This window comes from Lathyrus oleraceus, chromosome 1, assembly GCF_024323335.1.
Source record: "Lathyrus oleraceus cultivar Zhongwan6 chromosome 1, CAAS_Psat_ZW6_1.0, whole genome shotgun sequence".
Classification (NCBI taxonomy): Eukaryota; Viridiplantae; Streptophyta; class Magnoliopsida; order Fabales; family Fabaceae; genus Lathyrus; species Lathyrus oleraceus.
Window position 1 is genome coordinate 454505798 of NC_066579.1, and position 19032 is coordinate 454524829.

General features: G+C 37.4%; 1 pseudogene; it reads right to left on the bottom strand.

Moving 5' to 3' along the window:
* Positions 1-8729: 8729 nt before the first annotated feature.
* Positions 8730-8828, bottom strand: LOC127116628 (uncharacterized; annotated as a pseudogene).
* Positions 8829-19032: the final 10204 nt, after the last annotated feature.

Sequence of the window (19032 nt, forward strand, 5' to 3'; positions counted from 1 at the left end):
TGTGTGTGAGAGAGAGAGAGAGAGAGAGAGAGAGAGAAACAAAATTTCATCTAATCCAATGCTTCTGCACAAGAGTTATATTTATAGAACCACTTGTGTGGGTTGCAAGCTAAAAAACCCACTTAAGTGTATGTGGACCATATATTATGATATACCAAAATCACTTAAGCGTGTGGTACCTTACCATATCTTATATTCTACTTAAGTGCATCATACCTTACGATGTTCTACAATTCACTTAAGTGCATCGTATCTTACGGTGTTCCTTATTTACTCTATCTCTCATCAATCTGTCCTTTTGTGTGTGACCCTGTAGGTTCTCGTGACATTGGTAATTATATTAAATCACGTATTTAACATAATAAACAGTGAGAAATATCTAGCAACACATCACTGCTACCCAAGGCACGAAAATGTCATATGATCTTACAAATCCTTTTATGATGATATTTATGTGTATTATTACCCTTTTCCCTTATGTCTATATTGAACATAAGTCATAGACCGTGTCATCCTTGTCCATTTCAATATTGGGCCCTTAGACATTTATCTTGTTACATAGGATGGGAAAATTCCATCTAGGTCACTCATGTCCCTTAACATGCTTCGTGGAGTACCCATCAACTATCTTTATGGTCATCCAGTTACGGACAATGTTTGATCAGAAATAAAGCACTCGACTCTACATCTAGGGTCCATAGTGGTTTCAAGTCGAAGGGTGGTATACACAACTATCACCGTGAGAATAACTTATGACACTTTGCATAACATTCTATATAGTATTCTCATAGCGGGTCAATCCAGTATAAATATTACTCCTAATATTCATACTTATGTTTAAGACTTGATAACTCCTTATCCATGATCCATGAGATGTGATCATCAGTCTATATACATAATAGTCTTAATGATTTAATGTTATCCCACTTCACAACAAAGCTCGATTATGGATACTTTAAGAACAATGTCCTTATGTTTAACGGGATCTCATGATTATGTCACACTTGATACATTAAACGGACTAGCTATTTTAGGGACTTTATTAAACAAACATAATAAAGAAAAATCCTTTTATTATTAATAAATAATTTGATACAAGTACCAAAAGTATTAACCTCTAAGGCTTACACCAAAACAAGTATGAGATACATATTCAATCATCATGGGAGTTTATAAAGGAAATACTTGAATTAAGTGATAAACAATTACAAGATACGGATATAACATCACAAATTGAGATAGAATTACAAGACATGATTTAAACAAGTGTACATTACTCAACACAAAGGTATCAAACCACATAAGACAAGTATCATAATCAAGATATATTATTGTCAAGTCAAGTTGTGACAAGAGAAGGATATTCAAACATGGATCACATGAACATGGTATAGACAAAGGAAATCCTAAGTGGATCACTATGCATACAAGTTAAACAAGAGGCAAGAGGATGTTAGGGACAAGTTTAGACCCAAACCCTAATCATGGCATGAATAAGAAACAAGCAAGTGGAAACCCTAATCATCTCCTAATCATTCATTCAAACATGTTTTCAAGGTGAATCAATTTAGACATGATATGAAAATAATCAAGTTTAAACATGTTAAGGACAACAATCAACACTTGAAAGAGTGTTCTATGATCATACAAACATTCAACAACAAGAAAAAACAAGAGATGAACCAAAGAAGTTGATTAGGATCCTTAAAAAAACACTTAAAAAAGCACATGTTTTCCATCCAATCAAAAGTGGTGAAATAAATAATATTTTTTTCATTTTTTGGTATCATCATAAAATAGACATTCTTATGAACACATAGCAAAAAGAATGGGTCAAAAAGGTTAAGGGATCATGAAGTTATGGGTTTTTGAAGTTTGTATAAAGAATGGACATTTTAAAAAAAAAAATTAGTAAACATTACATTGGCCAGGTTCGAACCCCCAGACCTTTTTCTTACAGGTGACTTAAGGCGTGCGCTTCTACCACTAGGATGGCGATACATCCGATAATTAAAACGCAAACAATTGTATATATTATATAACACGTTTCCTTTGACTTTTTCAATGCCAACTCAGCATCATCTTCAACCTCTAGATTCTCTCTCTTATTTTCGTTTTTTTACTTTCATTCTTTTTTCAATTTTGTAAACAAACATATCTCTCTCATTTCTCAACCATTTTTCATGAAATAAAGATCAAAATTGCTTACAAAAATGTAAGGAACACACTAGTACAATAGGTTTTAGCTAATACTCAAAGATGAAGATGCACGAAGGCAAAAACCAGAACTGAAACTTTAGGTTTCATGCAACTTAAATTCACATAAATAACAATAAAATGACATGTAAGCTAATGATCCTTCTTAACACAATAAATGCTACATGTTTGCTTCAGAAATCAAAATGAAATGACGTGTGTATGATGAGTTTCAAAGTGCAAGAATATACCTATTGGAGCAAGGTCCAATGCCTCTTGAACACTACTTCCAGCTACTATTTGATGCTTCTCCTAATGCTTATGAGGACCCAGAAGATGATTGGAACCTTTGGTTTGCATAATGCACGAGCCAAATGAGAGAATGGAGGTTAAGGTTGAAAAGCTCTCAAGAGTGGAGTTTTTATTGGAAAGCTTGGTGTGTGGATATATCAGGATTTGTCTTCTATTTATAAGGATCCTTAAGGGTTCAAGAAGCCTCAGATATCATAAAATAATCATGGCTTGTACTTCATTGCTTGCTTGGTTGGTTCTTGCACAATTATCCAAGTGGGAAGCATGGAAAAAGAAAGGAGTTCATGGAGTATTTTATGATGTACTTGCTGAAGCATAGGGGTTTACTTGAGGCTTGGAGTTGGTATGTATCAGATCCAAGTCCATTTGGGAGCTCAATGGTACTTCTTGTTGGATTAAAGCTACTTTATGCAACAAATGGAATAGTTTATTGTGTATTGGTTTAGTTACTTAGATAATAGCTCAAAAGTGGGTGAAATATTCTGATTATGGGGGATTTAGAATCAAGAATCACATGTACTTGTGGATTTGTTTGGATTTGTAATGTACTTTGGCTTGGAATTTGACCTATGAACCATTCCATGAGGTTGTCTTCCCAAATTCGATTCTCTTAGCTCAAGCATGGGAAATTCTTGATCTTGGATATTTTGGAAAGATGGAATCATGATCTACAACTTTCATGTTGATTACTTTGCTTGAATCAGTTGGGATCTTGGTGAAAATTTGGTATAAAGTTGGTCACATGACTAGGTCAGCATGCTGAAAATTTAAGTCTTTTACCACTTGACAAACAAATGAGTCATCCACTTCATGGCCCCATATCTCCTTATTCGTGCATCTTTTGAGGTTTCATCACCTAGGAGAAAGTTAAAGTATGAAGCAAGGTATTTAATTTGATCATTGGAGAAAAGAAAATGGTGGCTTGGATCACAAGTTATGGCCTTGGGAAATGGGTACTTGGATTACAAGTTATGGCCTTTTTGCAAGTAACCTTGATTTTCTCAACTAAGCTTGATCAAATGACTTCAATGATCATATTTTCATAATCCTTGACTTGAAAAGTCCATAGTTGACCAAAAATCTTAAAAGTCAAACTTAGGCTTTAAGCATCTGTTGACTTTTTCATCAATTATGTTCAAACTTTCATCTGTTTATGAACCTAACCTCTTGATCCATTTGAATTATATGAGTGGGTTATGAGGACACACTTAAATACCTTGGATCATGCCTTAAGCCATAGGATCATGCTTTGGTCAAAGAGCCAACATTAAGCTGACTTTGACCAAAACTCTAATTTGGAGTGTCCGATGAATTGTGGCTTGATGAACTTGAGTTGAGGTGAGTACAAACTTTGATTGTTGATGGAGGGAGACTATTGATAACCTTGATATGTCTATGATCACAGTAATCCTTGATTGATCCATCCTTTGCACTTCTTGATGCCAAAACCCTAACTTGCAAACAAAGCAAAGCAAGATATATATTTTTTTGTATTTTTGTGGGGTTAGCAAAGCATAAGGATATACACAAAAGTATTTGATGACCTTGATGTTATGCAAATGATACAAATGATAAGGGATCTCAGGGGTGAAAATTAGGGTATTACAGCTACCCCTATTTAATTTCCTCCATCCAGAGATATGAAGGTTGAAATCTTCGTCTCAAAGAGATTGGAGGGACTTGAATATTAAAATGCATACTTTTGACCCTAAGATACCGCAATGATGCTTATGATATGATGTGAATGAAAGACTTTGAATTTTGTGGGTTATGATGCCATAAGAGACACACTACTGCTGGAGAAACCAAGTAGAGAGAAGAGGGACTAACACCGGGGAATAGCACCAAAGGCTAACAAACTGGGGAAAGTGTTTAAATTATTGTGGGTAAAATTAACACTCCATCAGGGAACGAGAATGTAATTTCTGATAATTGAATGAGAACAACTTCCAATATTGGAAAAAGGATCCAATTTCTTCTTTAATAAACTTTCATTTGAGAAAAGGGTGATCACTAAATGGGAGGTGGGAACCAATGACTCCACCGAGGATCTTCAAAACAAATTTCTCCAGTAAAGAGAAAATAGCACCATCTGAAAGGAATCTCGTCAAACTTCTCTAGTGGGAATTTTCCGGAGAGATAGCCATTTGAATGAGGATGATTTTTGATAATGGGCTTACTGGGGAAATTGCCATTAGTTGTTTTTAACTTCACTTCGGGGAAGCAAAAGTGATAATTTTCGACAAACTTCTCTGACGGGATTTTCTGAAGAGTTAGCCATTTGATGGAAGAGTAATTGATATGTTGATAAACTTCAATTGGGGGATGGACAAACTTCTCAGAGAAGAGACTGCCATCTGTCGTTGGATAATAAATTTCAACCATGATTCGGGTTGTATGCCACAAAATGGGTTTCCATTTCTTATTTAATCAAGTATTTCACTTGAAAAGGATAAATAAACTTCAACAAACTATTCAGGTTGTATGCCTCGAATGAGTCTCAGTTTCTTCTTTAATCAAGACTTCCTCTTGAATATGGTGAAAGAGCTCCGACAAACTTCTCTAACAGGAATTTTCCGGAGAGATAACCATTTCGTGAAAGAATAAGGAACTTGATATGTGTGTTAAATTCACTGGGAAGAGACAAACTTCTCAAAAAAGAGACTTCCATTTGTCATTCGAAACAAAAATCTGGGAACAAAACAAGCTTCTCAAATAAAGAGACTGCCACTTGTTGTTAGGTAGGGATTTCAAAGGAAGTGTTACAAGAACACTGCTGGGGAATAAAATTCATCTTTGATGGGAAACCATAAACACGTTTTCTTCACGGGGGATCGAAGTATTTGAAGGTACAAAATAAATGTACCATGAATCTAGGTTTTTAGAGCCTAGAGAGATTCAATATCAAATCTGTCAGAGATCAGGTTCAATCCAGGAATAAACTGGAGAGGGATAGTCAAACAAGACTCTTCTCAGTGAGGAATGATCTCAAACCGTGGATTTATCCTATCTAAGTATGGAAATGAGATCTAAAGCAAAATATTCCACGAGGAATAAACTCAGTGGGGATTTAGAAAGGGTATACACTTTCTGCTTAAGGTCGATGACTCTACTGAAGAGAGGAAATATATATCACTTAGGGGTCAAACGCAGCCAAGTTAAGTAAAGAAGCATAGGGGATGAAATATGAATATGAACTATGAATTTAATTACGTATGACGTATATGCATGCGTGAATGCGTGTCAGGTTTATGTTGACAAAATATGCAATAATAGATGAACTGAAGATGAAATGAACACTCGGCTAATCTCAACAGGATGCTTTTACTAGGTATACTTGGATCTACTTACTCAAGCACAAAAGTGATACAATAAGCGAATTTTGAAGTTATTTCAAACCTATGTGTCTACTCAGTTTAATGGCATGATCAAAGAAATACACTCATACTTTAGGGGTGAATTCAAAACTGTCACAAAGTTGCTTAATGAACAAGTCAATGTTCATAGATTGACATGTGCACACACTTCACATCAGAATGGATTGGTATGGAGAAAACATAGATAGACCGTGGAGATGGGGTCACCATTCTAGAACATGCATCCATTCCAATAAGTCGTTGGGTTTACACCTTCACTATTGCAGTCTACTTGACTAACAAGCTTCCAACTACTACTTTGTATGGCTATAACTCACATTTTCAATTTCTTTTCAACAAGAAACGTGGGTATGGTACAATCAAAACTTTGTTGAGTCTGGTATCATCTACTCACACCATACAACAAAAACAAGCTTCAGTTTAGAAGTGATCAATGTATATTGATAACATGAAATAATATCACATTTTTGGACTCGATTTAATTAAATTATATTATTATTTGATTCGATTTATTTCATATTATTCGATATTACTTGGTATTTTCCTTCTATTTATTTCAGGTCACACTATTTGAAGCATACGTGAAAAAGAAAGAAAAGGAGGTGCAAAAAGAGGATAAAAAGAAATCCACTAAAGCCCAGCCCACAACTACAAAAGGAGAGGCGCTGTGATGCTGTGACGAGCGCCACACAAGGTGTGACGAGCGTCACGCCCTCCTGCTAAGTGTTACGAGCGCCACACAAGGTGTGACGAGCGTCACACCCCATTCCTATATTTTTGGCTTTGACGCGTAACAGAAGTGTAACAGAGGCACGTTCACCTTTTTCTTCGCTTGACCAGTTGACGTGTGACCAAAAGCTACTGAAGGACGTTGGAAGAAAAGGTCACTTGGTGGAGTGGTATAAATAGGACCAATGGTGGAACCCTACAGCTCTCTCTCAATTTTCCAGTTTTCGGCACCGTGCATTATTTTTACTGCCTTTTAATTTTCCAGCACTCTACTTTCCTAGCAATTTTTATTTCCTTTTCTTTTCCAGTCAATTTTCAAAGCATTCAATTAATTTTCTCACAATAGTTTCTACACCGGAAACTATTGTGTAACTTTTACTAGATCTAACCTTACGTTAGATCATAGTATTTTATTCCTTTGCCTTTATTTTACTGTCTGATCGAAGATTGTGAAGAACAAATCCAATCGGTCTGTGGTGGAGTGTTCAAGCATCGAAGCTAGGAATAATCAAGATTTCTATTAATTTTACAGGTTCTTTAATTTTATTGTTTTAATTTATATATGCTCTGTACTGCTGTTTATCTATACTGTTTGTCTAATATGGCTGTATTTAAGCATAATTATTGTGTAGGCTTGTTTAGCATGTCCGGCTAAATAAACTTAGGTATCGGTATGTAAAGTAAGCGGAATAAAGGAATCAAAACTAAGTTAGTTTAAATTTATTTAAAGATATAGTCACTCTTTACAGGGTTAATACCAAAGCTTTTGTACGAGAGTAAAAGACATAAAGAAGTTAAAATCAATAGAACGACAGTTTGAGCTTTTAACTGGACAGTGTAAATTGGACATTAATTTTAAATCAGGGCGAAAGCAATTTTTAGAGTTAATTAAATTCTAATCATTTTCAAAAAGTATTTTTAAAGGTTAAATGTGAGGACGAGAGTTAAGCATTTAAGTTTAATCATATAATCTAAGTCAACAGAGCGAGAGTTTGAGACGATGGTGTTTAAATGGTTAGCATTTTCTTAAAAAGAGTTTCTATAGATTCTATTGTTTTAAAAAAGTGATTTTAGTTTTAACTAAATAGTGAGAGCATACGTTAAGGTAAAATCATAGTCTATTCAACAGAGCGAGAGTTTGAGAAAAGATTTTTAATCAATAGTGTCTAATGAAAGGACTTATTTTAAAACTAAGAAACCAACGAAGATTTGATTCCCTAATTACGACGAACTACATACCGATATCCGCGTAATTCGATATTTAATCTAGATCTTATTTTAGTTTTTTTCTTTTCCCCCTAATCATCAAAGTATCATCCGCCTTAGCTTTACGAAGTAACCTTAGAAAACGGTATATCAATTCATAAGTCCCTGTGGGATCGATATCTTTTATTACTACGCGATTAGACTGTGCACTTGCAGTTAATACCCCAATAGACTCATAATGTCGCGATCAAGTTTTTGGCGCCGTTGCCGGGGACTTTTATTTAGTCGATATTGTAACTCTTCTGTTACGCTGTAGAGACTAAGGCAATTTTTTTCTTCTTGTTTTTCATTGATTTGTATGCCACACACTCGCTCACAAGGAGAACCGTATTACTTACGAATCAACGACGTTGAACGATATCTCCGAGTCTTACGACGAATTCGGGAGTATCATGCTGCAAACAATCTTTCGCCAATCGAAATTCCTGATCTCAAAAATCTTCTTCCTTCGCCGATACCCGAGATGGCAGAACCAGCTCGTGCTCTTCGAGATTACGCTGCTCCATCGCAAGACGAGCCGCATTCGAGTATTGCTCCACCCGCAATCGAAGCAAACAACTTCGAACTTAAACCTTCGCTGTTACAGGCAGTGCAACAGAATCAATTCTCTGGAAATCCTACCGAGGATCCAAACCTTCATTTATCCGTATTTGTTTAATACGCTGATACTGTTAAAGCTAATGGTGTCACTTCAGAGGCAATTCGACTTCGTCTTTTTCCTTTCTCGTTAAGAGATAAAGCTAGAAGATGGCTTCAGTCTCTTCCTTCCAACTCAGTCACCACATGGAATGAGTTGAAGAAAGTCTTTCTTGCCCGATATTTTCCTCCAAGCAAAACAGCTATGTTAATAGCCCAGATAAATGGATTTAAACAGAAAGATAACGAGTCTCTTTCCGAAGCATGGGAAAGATACAAAGACATGATGAGACTTTGTCCATACCATGGTTTAGAGGACTGGTTAGTAATCCATACCTTCTATAATGGTCTCTTATACAACACAAGATTAACAATAGACGCCGCCGCAGGTGGTGCGCTTATGGATAAACCTTACGCTGACGCTTATCAACTTATCGAAAGCATGGCCCAAAACCATTATCAGTGGGGAAGCGACCGAACAATGGTAGAAAAACCTCAAACGAAAACTGGCATGTACGAGATAAGTAGCCTTGATCATGTTAATGCAAAAGTGGATGCTCTTGCCCAGAAAATTGAAAGTTTAAATGTATCACCTCCAGCCACCGTGGTTGCCGTGACTCAAAATTGCGAAGTCTGTGGAATCCAAGGTCACACTCCTACAGATTGTCAACTCCTAACAGGAATCCAAGCAGAGCAGGTGAACTACGCACAAGGAAATCCTTACTCGCATACCTATAACTCAAACTGGAAGAACCATCCTAATTTTTCATATAAGAGTAACAATGCCTTATACGCACCAGGACAAGCTCCCAATCAAGCCCCAGCTATACCACCTGGATATCAAAAGCCGACCCCATCTACACCTAACAATAACGTTCCTAGGAAATCCAACTTGGAAATTATGATGGAGAACTTCATAGCTTCTCAACAGCAAACCAATAAAGATTTCTTAAACCAGAATGTACACACTAGCGAACAAATTAAACAACTAGCAAGTAAAGTAGATGCCCTGGCTACCCATAACAAAATGCTGGAAACACAAATCTCACAAGTAGCTCAACAACAAGCGCCTACTGCTGCCCCAACTGGTACATTTCCTGGACAGCCCCAACCTAACCCGAAAAGCCACGCTCATGCAATTATATTAAGAAGTGGAACAGAGGTAGAAGGACCGTCTGATCCAAGAATTGAAAACCAAAACTCTAAAAAGCCAACTGAGGAAGAAAATAAACCTAAGGAAAAGGAAGAGAGTAATAAGGAAACCGTAGAAAAGAAAGAACCTTATGTACCTCCACCGCCTTACAAACCACCTATCCCTTATCCTCAGAGGCTAATTAAAATCAAAGACGCGGGCCAATTTAAAAAATTTGTTGACCTACTGAAACAATTAAACGTCACCATTCCTTTCACAAAAGCTATTACACAGATGCCCTCGTATGCTAAGTTCTTAAAAGAAATTCTTTCTAATAAAAGGAAACTTGAAGATAGCGAAACCGTTACACTCACTGTTGAATGTAGCGCTATAATCCAGAATATGCCTCCTAAACTTAAAGATCCTGGTAGTTTCTCTATACCCTGTCACATAGGAAAATTTGTCATAGAAAAAGCTTTATGCGATTTAGGAGCCGGTATCAGTGTTATGCCCTTGACCATATGCAAGAGACTTGAAATGGGAGAATTAAGACCAACTAAAATGTCTGTGCAATTAGCAGATCGTTCTGTTAGATATCCCGTAGGAATTCTTGAAAACATTCCCGTGCGCATAGGTCAATTCTACATTCCAACCGATTTTATAATTATGGACATAAGAGAAGATGAAGTTACCCCCACTATATTGGGAAGACCTTTCTTAGCAACCGTCGGTGCTATCATAGACGTAAAATGAGGACGACTCACTTTCGAAGTAGGAGAAGAGAAAATTGAATTCATTCTTTCCAAATTTTTGAAAGCACCTGCAATAGAAGACACATGTTACTTCATGGATATCATCGATGAATGCATAAAAGAAACAGAATTAGAAAATGACAAATTAACTGATTGCCGTGTAGAAGACAGACTGAACCAATGCTTAGCAGTAATATCGGATCCTACGCAATTCCTTAAGAAACCTACCCTCGACCTGAAAACACTTCCCAAAAATCTGAGATATGAATTCCTAGACTCAGAACTTGAACGACCCGTGATAGTCAATGCAGACCTAGGAAAACTCGAAACCGAAAAACTCCTACATATCTTAAGAAAATATTCGTCCGCACTAGGATACAACATCACCGATCTAAAAGGGATAAGTCCTTCTATTTGTATGCACCGCGTCATGCTAGAAGAAGACTATAAAACTTCTAGGGAACATCAGAGGAGACTAAACCCGATCCTGAGTGAGGTAGTGAAGAAGGAAGTAACGAAGTTATTAGAGGCAGGTATCATATATCCTATATCCGATAGCAAATGGGTTAGTCCTGTACACGTAGTACCAAAGAAAGGAGGTATAACAGTTATCGAAAATGAAAAAGGAGAAACTATAACCAAACGAATCGAATCGGGATGGAGAATGTGCATTGACTATAGGAAACTAAACAAAGCGACCCGAAAAGATCATTTTCCTTTACCATTCATAGACCATATGTTAGAACGATTAGCCAAGCATTCTCATTTCTGCTATCTAGACGGTTACTAAGGCTTCTTTCAAATACCAATTCATCCTGATGACCAAGAAAAGACAACGTTCACATGTCCTTTTGGTACCTTCGCTTATCGACGAATGTCGTTTGGCTTGTGCAATGCTCCTGCAACCTTCCAAAGGTGCATGATGGCAATATTCGCCGATTTTCTTGAAGACATCATGGAAGTCTTTATGGATGATTTTTCCGTATGCGGACAAAGTTTTGAAGAATGTCTTGAAAACCTAGAAAGAGTTCTAGAACGATGTGTAAAAGTAAACCTAGTACTTAATTGGGAAAAATGTCACTTTATGGTACAAGAAGGAATTGTTTTAGGACACATCATATCAAATAGAGGAATTGAAGTAGACAAAGCCAAAATAGAAGTAATCGAAAACCTTCAACCTCCGAAAACTGTGAGAGAAGTACGAAGCTTCTTAGGACATGCCGGTTTTTATCGACGATTTATTAAAGATTTCTCTAAAATAACTAAGCCTCAGACTGGATTATTAATGAAAGACGCTGAATTCATCTTCGACAATAAATGTTTAGAAGCATTTCAAACACTTAAACAAGCATTGATCTCCGCGCCCATAATGCAGACTCCGGATTGGAATGAACCATTCAAAATAATGTGTGACGCAAGTGACTACGCCGTAGGCGCTGTTTTAGGACAAAGAAAGGATAAAAAAATTTCATGTCATATATTATGCAAGTAGAACTCTAGATGAAGCACAAATGAATTATGCCACAACCGAGAAAGAACTTCTAGCAGTAGTATTTGCACTAGATAAATTTCGTTCTTACTTGGTCGGAGCAAAAATAATCGTTTACACTGACCACGCTGCCATTAAATACCTCATAACAAAAAAGGACGCTAAACCTATACTCCTAAGGTGGATCTTGTTGTTACAAGAATTTGATTTGGAAATCAAAGATAAAAAAGGAACTGAAAACGTAGTAGCAGATCACCTTTCTAGACTCGAAAATCTGGATCGGAAAGAACATCGATCAATGATGACTTCTCGTACGATAAACTTATAGCTAATTTGGAAGAAAATAGAGCTGATGAACGGGTAAAGACCACCTTGGTTGTATGCGTTACACCATGGTACGCCGACTTTGTCAATTATTTAGCCGCCGGAATGGTTCCACTTGATTTATCCTACCAACAAAAGAAACGATTCTTCCATGACATAAAACATTATTATTGGGACGACCCTTTACTTTTCAAAAGAGGCCCCGATGGTATTTTCCATCGGTGTATACCTGAAGAAGAGATAGAAAGTATAATCCAACATTGTCATTCTGCTTCTTATGGTGGACACGCAAGTACATCCAAGACCTGCTCTAAAATCCTACAAGCCGGTCTTTATTGGCCAAACATATGGAAGGATGTGCATGCTGCTGTCAAGAAATGTGATAGATGTCAACGCACAGGAAACATATCTAGACGTGACGAAATGCCACAAAAGGGCATTTTGGAAGTAGAGATTTTCGACGTGTGGGGAATAGATTTCATGGGACCTTTTCCACCTTCTTTCGGTAACAAGTACATACTCGTAGCGGTTGACTACGTATCAAAATGGATTAAAGCTATAGCTTCTCCAACAAACGACACACAAGTAGTAACTAGACTCTTTAAGAATATAATCTTTCCAAGATTTGGTGTCCCAAGAATAGTAGTCAGTGATGGTGGATCGCATTTCATATCTAAGATACTCGAAAAACTATTGTTTAAGTATGGTGTAAAACATCGAGTAGCGACACCTTACCATCCTCAAACCAGTGGACAAGTGGAAGTGTCTAACAGAGAAATTAAACAGATATTGGAAAAAATAGTCGCCACGTCAAGAAAAGACTGGTCATCAAAATTACCTGAAGCTTTATGGGCTTATCGAACTGCTTACAAAACTCCCATAGGAACAACCCCATTCAGGCTTATTTACGGAAAATCTTGCCACCTCCCGGTAGAATTAGAACATAAGGCCTATTGGGCTATTAAAAATTTAAATTTAAACTATAAGGCCGCCGGTGAAAAGCGAATCCTTGATATAAACGAATTAGAAGAACTTAGACAAGACACATATGAAAATGCCAGAATCTACAAGGAAAGAACGAAAAAATGGCATGATAAGCGCATATCAAGGAAAACTTTCAAACAAGGCGATGTAGTCCTATTGTTTAACTCTAGACTTAAGTTATTCCCAGGAAAACTACGCTCTAGATGGTCAGGCCCTTTCCAAGTCACTAATGTTTTCCCTAGTGGAGCTGTGGAAATTAAGGGAAAATCTATGGAAACATTTATCGTAAACGGGCAGCGTCTGAAACATTATCACTATGATGAAAACAATGAAGACTCGCAAGTCCTGAAATTAGACGTATTGTCTCCTAAATCTATAGATTAACATTTACTAGTTTTATGTCGAGCTTGCGACATTAAACAAAGCGCTTCGTGGGAGACAACCCACAAATTTTTACTATCTTTTCTTTGATTATTCTTTTGATTTTATTTAGTATTCATTCTTCATTTATTTTATTTTATAAAACTTTTCTTCTTTTCTTCTTTCGGCATCTGGCCAAACCCTGACTAAATTTGTTTTTTTTTTCTTTTCTTTAGTTAACACTAACCTGATGGGACAAACTGATCGTATGGGTATCAAATTCAGAGGGAGAGCTCAGAGAAAAAAATTTGAAGAACTTTCTGAGAGAGAGATGCACCCAACCTTCTATGCTGATGAAGATGCAATGATCGTACTTGGGCTAAGAGACAATGTCCTGTATCTGCTGAATAAAATAGGGTGGGAAACCACTCCTATTCGCAGACAATTTGTTACTTATCGAAGGCTAACTCTAGAATTCCTTAGCTCCCTGATCTATTTACCAAACCATGGAAAAGGAATAAACCGAGGTTTCATTCAATTCAGGATGTTCAACATGGAGTATCAGTTTAACATTCAAGAGTTTACTAACCTTTTAGGGTTCCCTACCTCTTTTGATACATTTACCGTGAGCCAAGAAGACCTTTTTTAATATAGAGAGCTTGAACATTTTTGGGGAAGTTTGACGGGTAATGACGACCCTGAGGAACATGAGTTTCTCTCTGGAAACATATATAACCCAGCTTTTCGCTACTTCCACAAAATCCTAGCACACACTCTTTTTGGAAAGAAATCAAACATTACCACAGTATCACGTGATGAACTCTTCATAATATTCTGTGCTTCCCAGAACCGTCCAGTGAATGGTGCAACTTATATGCTGGCGAGTTTCGACCGCCTTATTTAAGCTGACCGTGCACCGATTCAAATAGGAGGATTGATAACCATGATTGCCAATGCTATTAGATTGCGCCAACCCATGCTTGACTCGAACCCTTTCTGTGGCATCGAGTCTATGAACATACATTTCCTTTTCAACACTTTGTTTATCAAAAATCTGGGACCTGAAAAGTTTGAATTAATAATTAATAACCAAGTTGTTTACCTATTCACAATGCCTAGTCCGATGACTAGTGTTCATGACCGAAACAATTGGCTTTACAACCTGGATGGAATACCTTCTCCTGTTAGATCTGTTGAATCCATCCAAGACTATGAAATTTGTGATGACCAGATTCCTTATGCCGAGTCTGATCCACAGACACCAACTGGTTACCACGATGCAGCCTCTCCACCTCATCCTATCCCGTCCGCAGAATCAGCAATACCTGATCTTAGACATCATCTGCCCGGAAATGATTATAATACCACTATTCAAGCTTTGATGTCAGAACAAGCTGCCATGCGAGAGGAGTTAAATATGATGGGACATGAAATTCTGCAATACATGAGCACTATGACAAATCATTTCCTCGAGTTGGATCGCCGTGTCAATGCCTTTGCTCCTCCGGCCAGAGATCCTGCAAGTGGCTAGAAGTTTTTAGTTAATTATTTTTAGTTTTAGGGAATCTATAGTTTCATTTAACATTGTTTCAATCTTAGTATTTGTTTTTCCATGTTTTCTTTTACCTTCAAATGTTACATTATGTTTATTTTATGAAGCTATTGCATTATTGGTTCAATTTTATTTATGCAGTACCTACAATTATCAATAATGATATTTACTGTATGCTACTTACATAGCCTATTAGAGAAAAATATATATACACTATGGTGTGTAGTAGAGTAGCATGCATGGCAGTTCAAAAATATAACAATAGCAAAATATAATAAACATAAACAAAACAAAATAAAAACATATTATGAAGCACCCACGTAAGTGACCGTTGCAAGCTGACTGGTGTGACGAGCGTCACACAAGCCATCACGGTCGTCACGCAAGTGCATGTGACGCCCGTAACACCTTCTGTCACGAGCGTGACAGCTCCAGAATAGGTGAACGTTGGTGACCGTTGGGGACACGACCGTTACCCCCCACCTTTTTATTTTCCCGATTCATTCACCTCTTTACTCCATCCCACTCACATTCCTCCACATTTATTTTTCTCTCACCCACTCCTCTTCTAACTTCCAAAAACTTTTCCTATAAATACCTACACTCCATTTCTCCCTAAACCACATCATTCCAACAAACCACTCTCTACAAATACATTTGCATCCTCTTTCCTTCTTTCAACCCACCTATCAATATGGCGGATAACCAACAATTCGGAAATATCATCTTCCGATCCGAAGATGATAATTATCAACGAGAGCAATTCGATCGGTTTCAACAACGAGGTGTCATCTCTACCAGGTATCCTGATTTAAATTGTTTACAAGAATTAGGATTACTTCAAGGTGTGCAATGGATGCTTCGGCTTGCTGATTTAACTTTTCTTTGCACACACAATCAACCTACCTACCCATCACTCACCTTAGAATTTTTAAGTTCTTATTCATACACCACTCCAACCGGTGAAGACTTGAGTACTTAACCGGTACCGCAACTTTCCGCATGTTCAACACCGAGTACTCACTATCCCAGGATCAGTTGAGTGCCATGCTACAGTTCCCTATAGGAGACTAAGTCCACCCAAGAATCCCTCCGAACTCACAGTGGCCCATAAACGCCTTTGACCTCTTTAGAAAAATATCCGGTGTGGAAACCGATAATTGGGATGCACTACTTGCTTCACACATACATAACCCAACCATCCGGTATTTTATCCGCATTCTGCAAAACACCATTTTCGGTCGACCCAACAATAGCAAAGTCAATGCCAAGGAATTATTCTTCCTCCACTGCGTCTTTGCAATGGATACAAAGGTAAACGCCGTTTCTTTCTTATTTCACCATATCCGCACCCTATGTGCTCGAGGCTGCCAACCTTTCGTGATTGGAGGATTAATAACCTCCATAGCACTTGGTTTGAATCTAGGGGACCGACTTCAAAATTTACAATCTCTCCCACCCCTATTTATGGATATAAGCTATTGTCGCTCCAGCCGCTTAATCAAAAATAGGGTAGGCGGAAGGTATTATCTTATGGTGAATAACCAAGAAGTCCCAAGCGTTGTTTTACCCAACATTGCCCTCACAGATGTCACCAACCCCGACCGATTCATCTACGACCTTAATGCTCCCGAAGCCACCGAGCCTACACAAGCAAACCCGGCCCCGAACGAGTTTGAAGAAATGGAGCAAGGTGATCAAGGTCTGGAACAACAGTCAGCCCCGCTTAACCCTTCCGATAATGCAACTGGTCCATCCTCCCGACGTCGTCGAAGAAGAAGGCCATCAACTAATGATGACATCATGGATGCTATTGATGCCATGCATGCGCAGAATACCGAAGTGATGCAACTGATGCGCCAGATGCAACATCAACAGGAAGCAAGGAATGCAATAACCGACCAGCGGTTCACTGATTTGCTCAACAGGTTTGATGACTTGGAAGTACGTCAACGCTCACCGGGCCCGAGAACAAGAGGACGCAGGCAAAATTGAGCATATCTATTTTATTTTCCTTTCTTTTCGCTTTTCTTTAAAACATTGGGGACAATGTTTCACTTACGTATGGGGGGAAAACTTTGTTTCCGTTATGATTATTTCTTTTCCAACATTCCTCTTTCAAGTATGTTATCTTCCCTTTCATTGTTATTTCCCTTATCTAAATATAATATATTTATTTTAAGTCGATTCCCTAGTATGAAAATTTTGTATCATCTTTTCCCCTCAATTTTTTGAGCCAAAAATATATATATATATATATATATATATATATATATATTTTAACACTTAACTCACTCAATAAGTATAAAGGTTGCTTATTTTATCAAACTTGAGTAAAATTAAGACGAAAATTATTACCGCCCCAACGCTCTAAAAATCTCAACATGTTAGATCGGGAAAAGTACCTATTATACCAATCCCTTGAACTTTTAGTTTTACAGTAACCCCGAGTAGTTTACACGAGAAGTCGGCACCATCTTAATAGCAAACTACGTGGAGAGCCGATGAATATAAGTGAATGATTCCCAAAACAACATAAAATATATATATATATATATATATATATATATATATATATATATATATATATATATATATATATATAAGGAAATGCACTAATTAAGTTAGGTGATCCTTACCAGATCATTTAATCCAAAGGTTGCGGACCCTACAAAAACATTATATGAACGATCCACTGTGAGTTGGTTCAGCGGTTTCTGGTGCTGAACTTGGTAGGGCGAACTACGGTCCGATCCCCCGCAATTTACAATGGACTAAATAACAAAGTTATCCAACTTATATACCAGAACTTCCAGCTAAAAAGGGAATCAAAATCGCTAACCGGTTACTCCACTATGTGCGCGAAAAGATAAAGGGCTTAATGTGATTTCGCTAGAATGAAAACGGGTGAAATAAGAGTAAAAGAACTAGGATAGCTATAATAGCGTAACTCGAACTGGTTTGCATAAGGTGGGGTTGTCTGAGGTTGTAACGGTAGTTGTTGATGTTAGGATTAAGCTCAAGTTATTTTTAAACGAGATTTACTTGCAACCTACTACGAATTGATGTGTATTTGAAAATTTCATCTGGCTAATATTTTAAATCGATTTCTACATTGAATCTTGCTTGAGGACAAGCAAAAGTCTAAGTATGGGGGAGTTTGATAACATGAAATAATATCACATTTTTGGACTCGATTTAATTAAATTATATTATTATTTGATTCGATTTATTTCATATTATTCGATATTACTTGGTATTTTCCTTCTATTTATTTCAGGTCACACTATTTGAAGGATACGTGAAAAAGAAAGAAAAGGAGGTGCAAAAAGAGGATAAAAAGCAATCCACTAAAGCCCAACCCATAACTACAAAAGGAGAGGCGTTGTGATGCTGTGACGAGCGCCACACAAGGTGTGACGAGCGTCACGCCCTCCTACTAAGTGTTACGAGCGCCACACAAGGTGTGACGAGCGTCACACCCCATTCCTATATTTTTGGCTTTGACGCGTAACAGAAGCGTAACAGAGGCACATTCACCTTTTTCTTCGCTTGACCAGTTGACGTGTGACCAAAAGCTACTGAAGGACGTTGGAAGAAAAGGTCACTTGGTGGAGTGGTATAAATAGGACCAATGGTGGAACCCTGCAGCTCTCTCTCAATTTTCCAGTTTTCGGCACCGTGCATTATTTTTACTGCCTTTTAATTTTCCAGCACTCTACTTTCCTAGCAATTTTTATTTCCTTTTCTTTTCCAGTCAATTTTCAAAGCATTCAATTAATTTTCTCACAATAGTTTCTACACCGGAAACTATTGTGTAACTTTTACTGGATCTAACCTTACGTTAGATCATAGTATTTTATTCCTTTGCCTTTATTTTACTGTCTGATCGAAGATTGTGAAGAACAAATCCAACCGGTCTG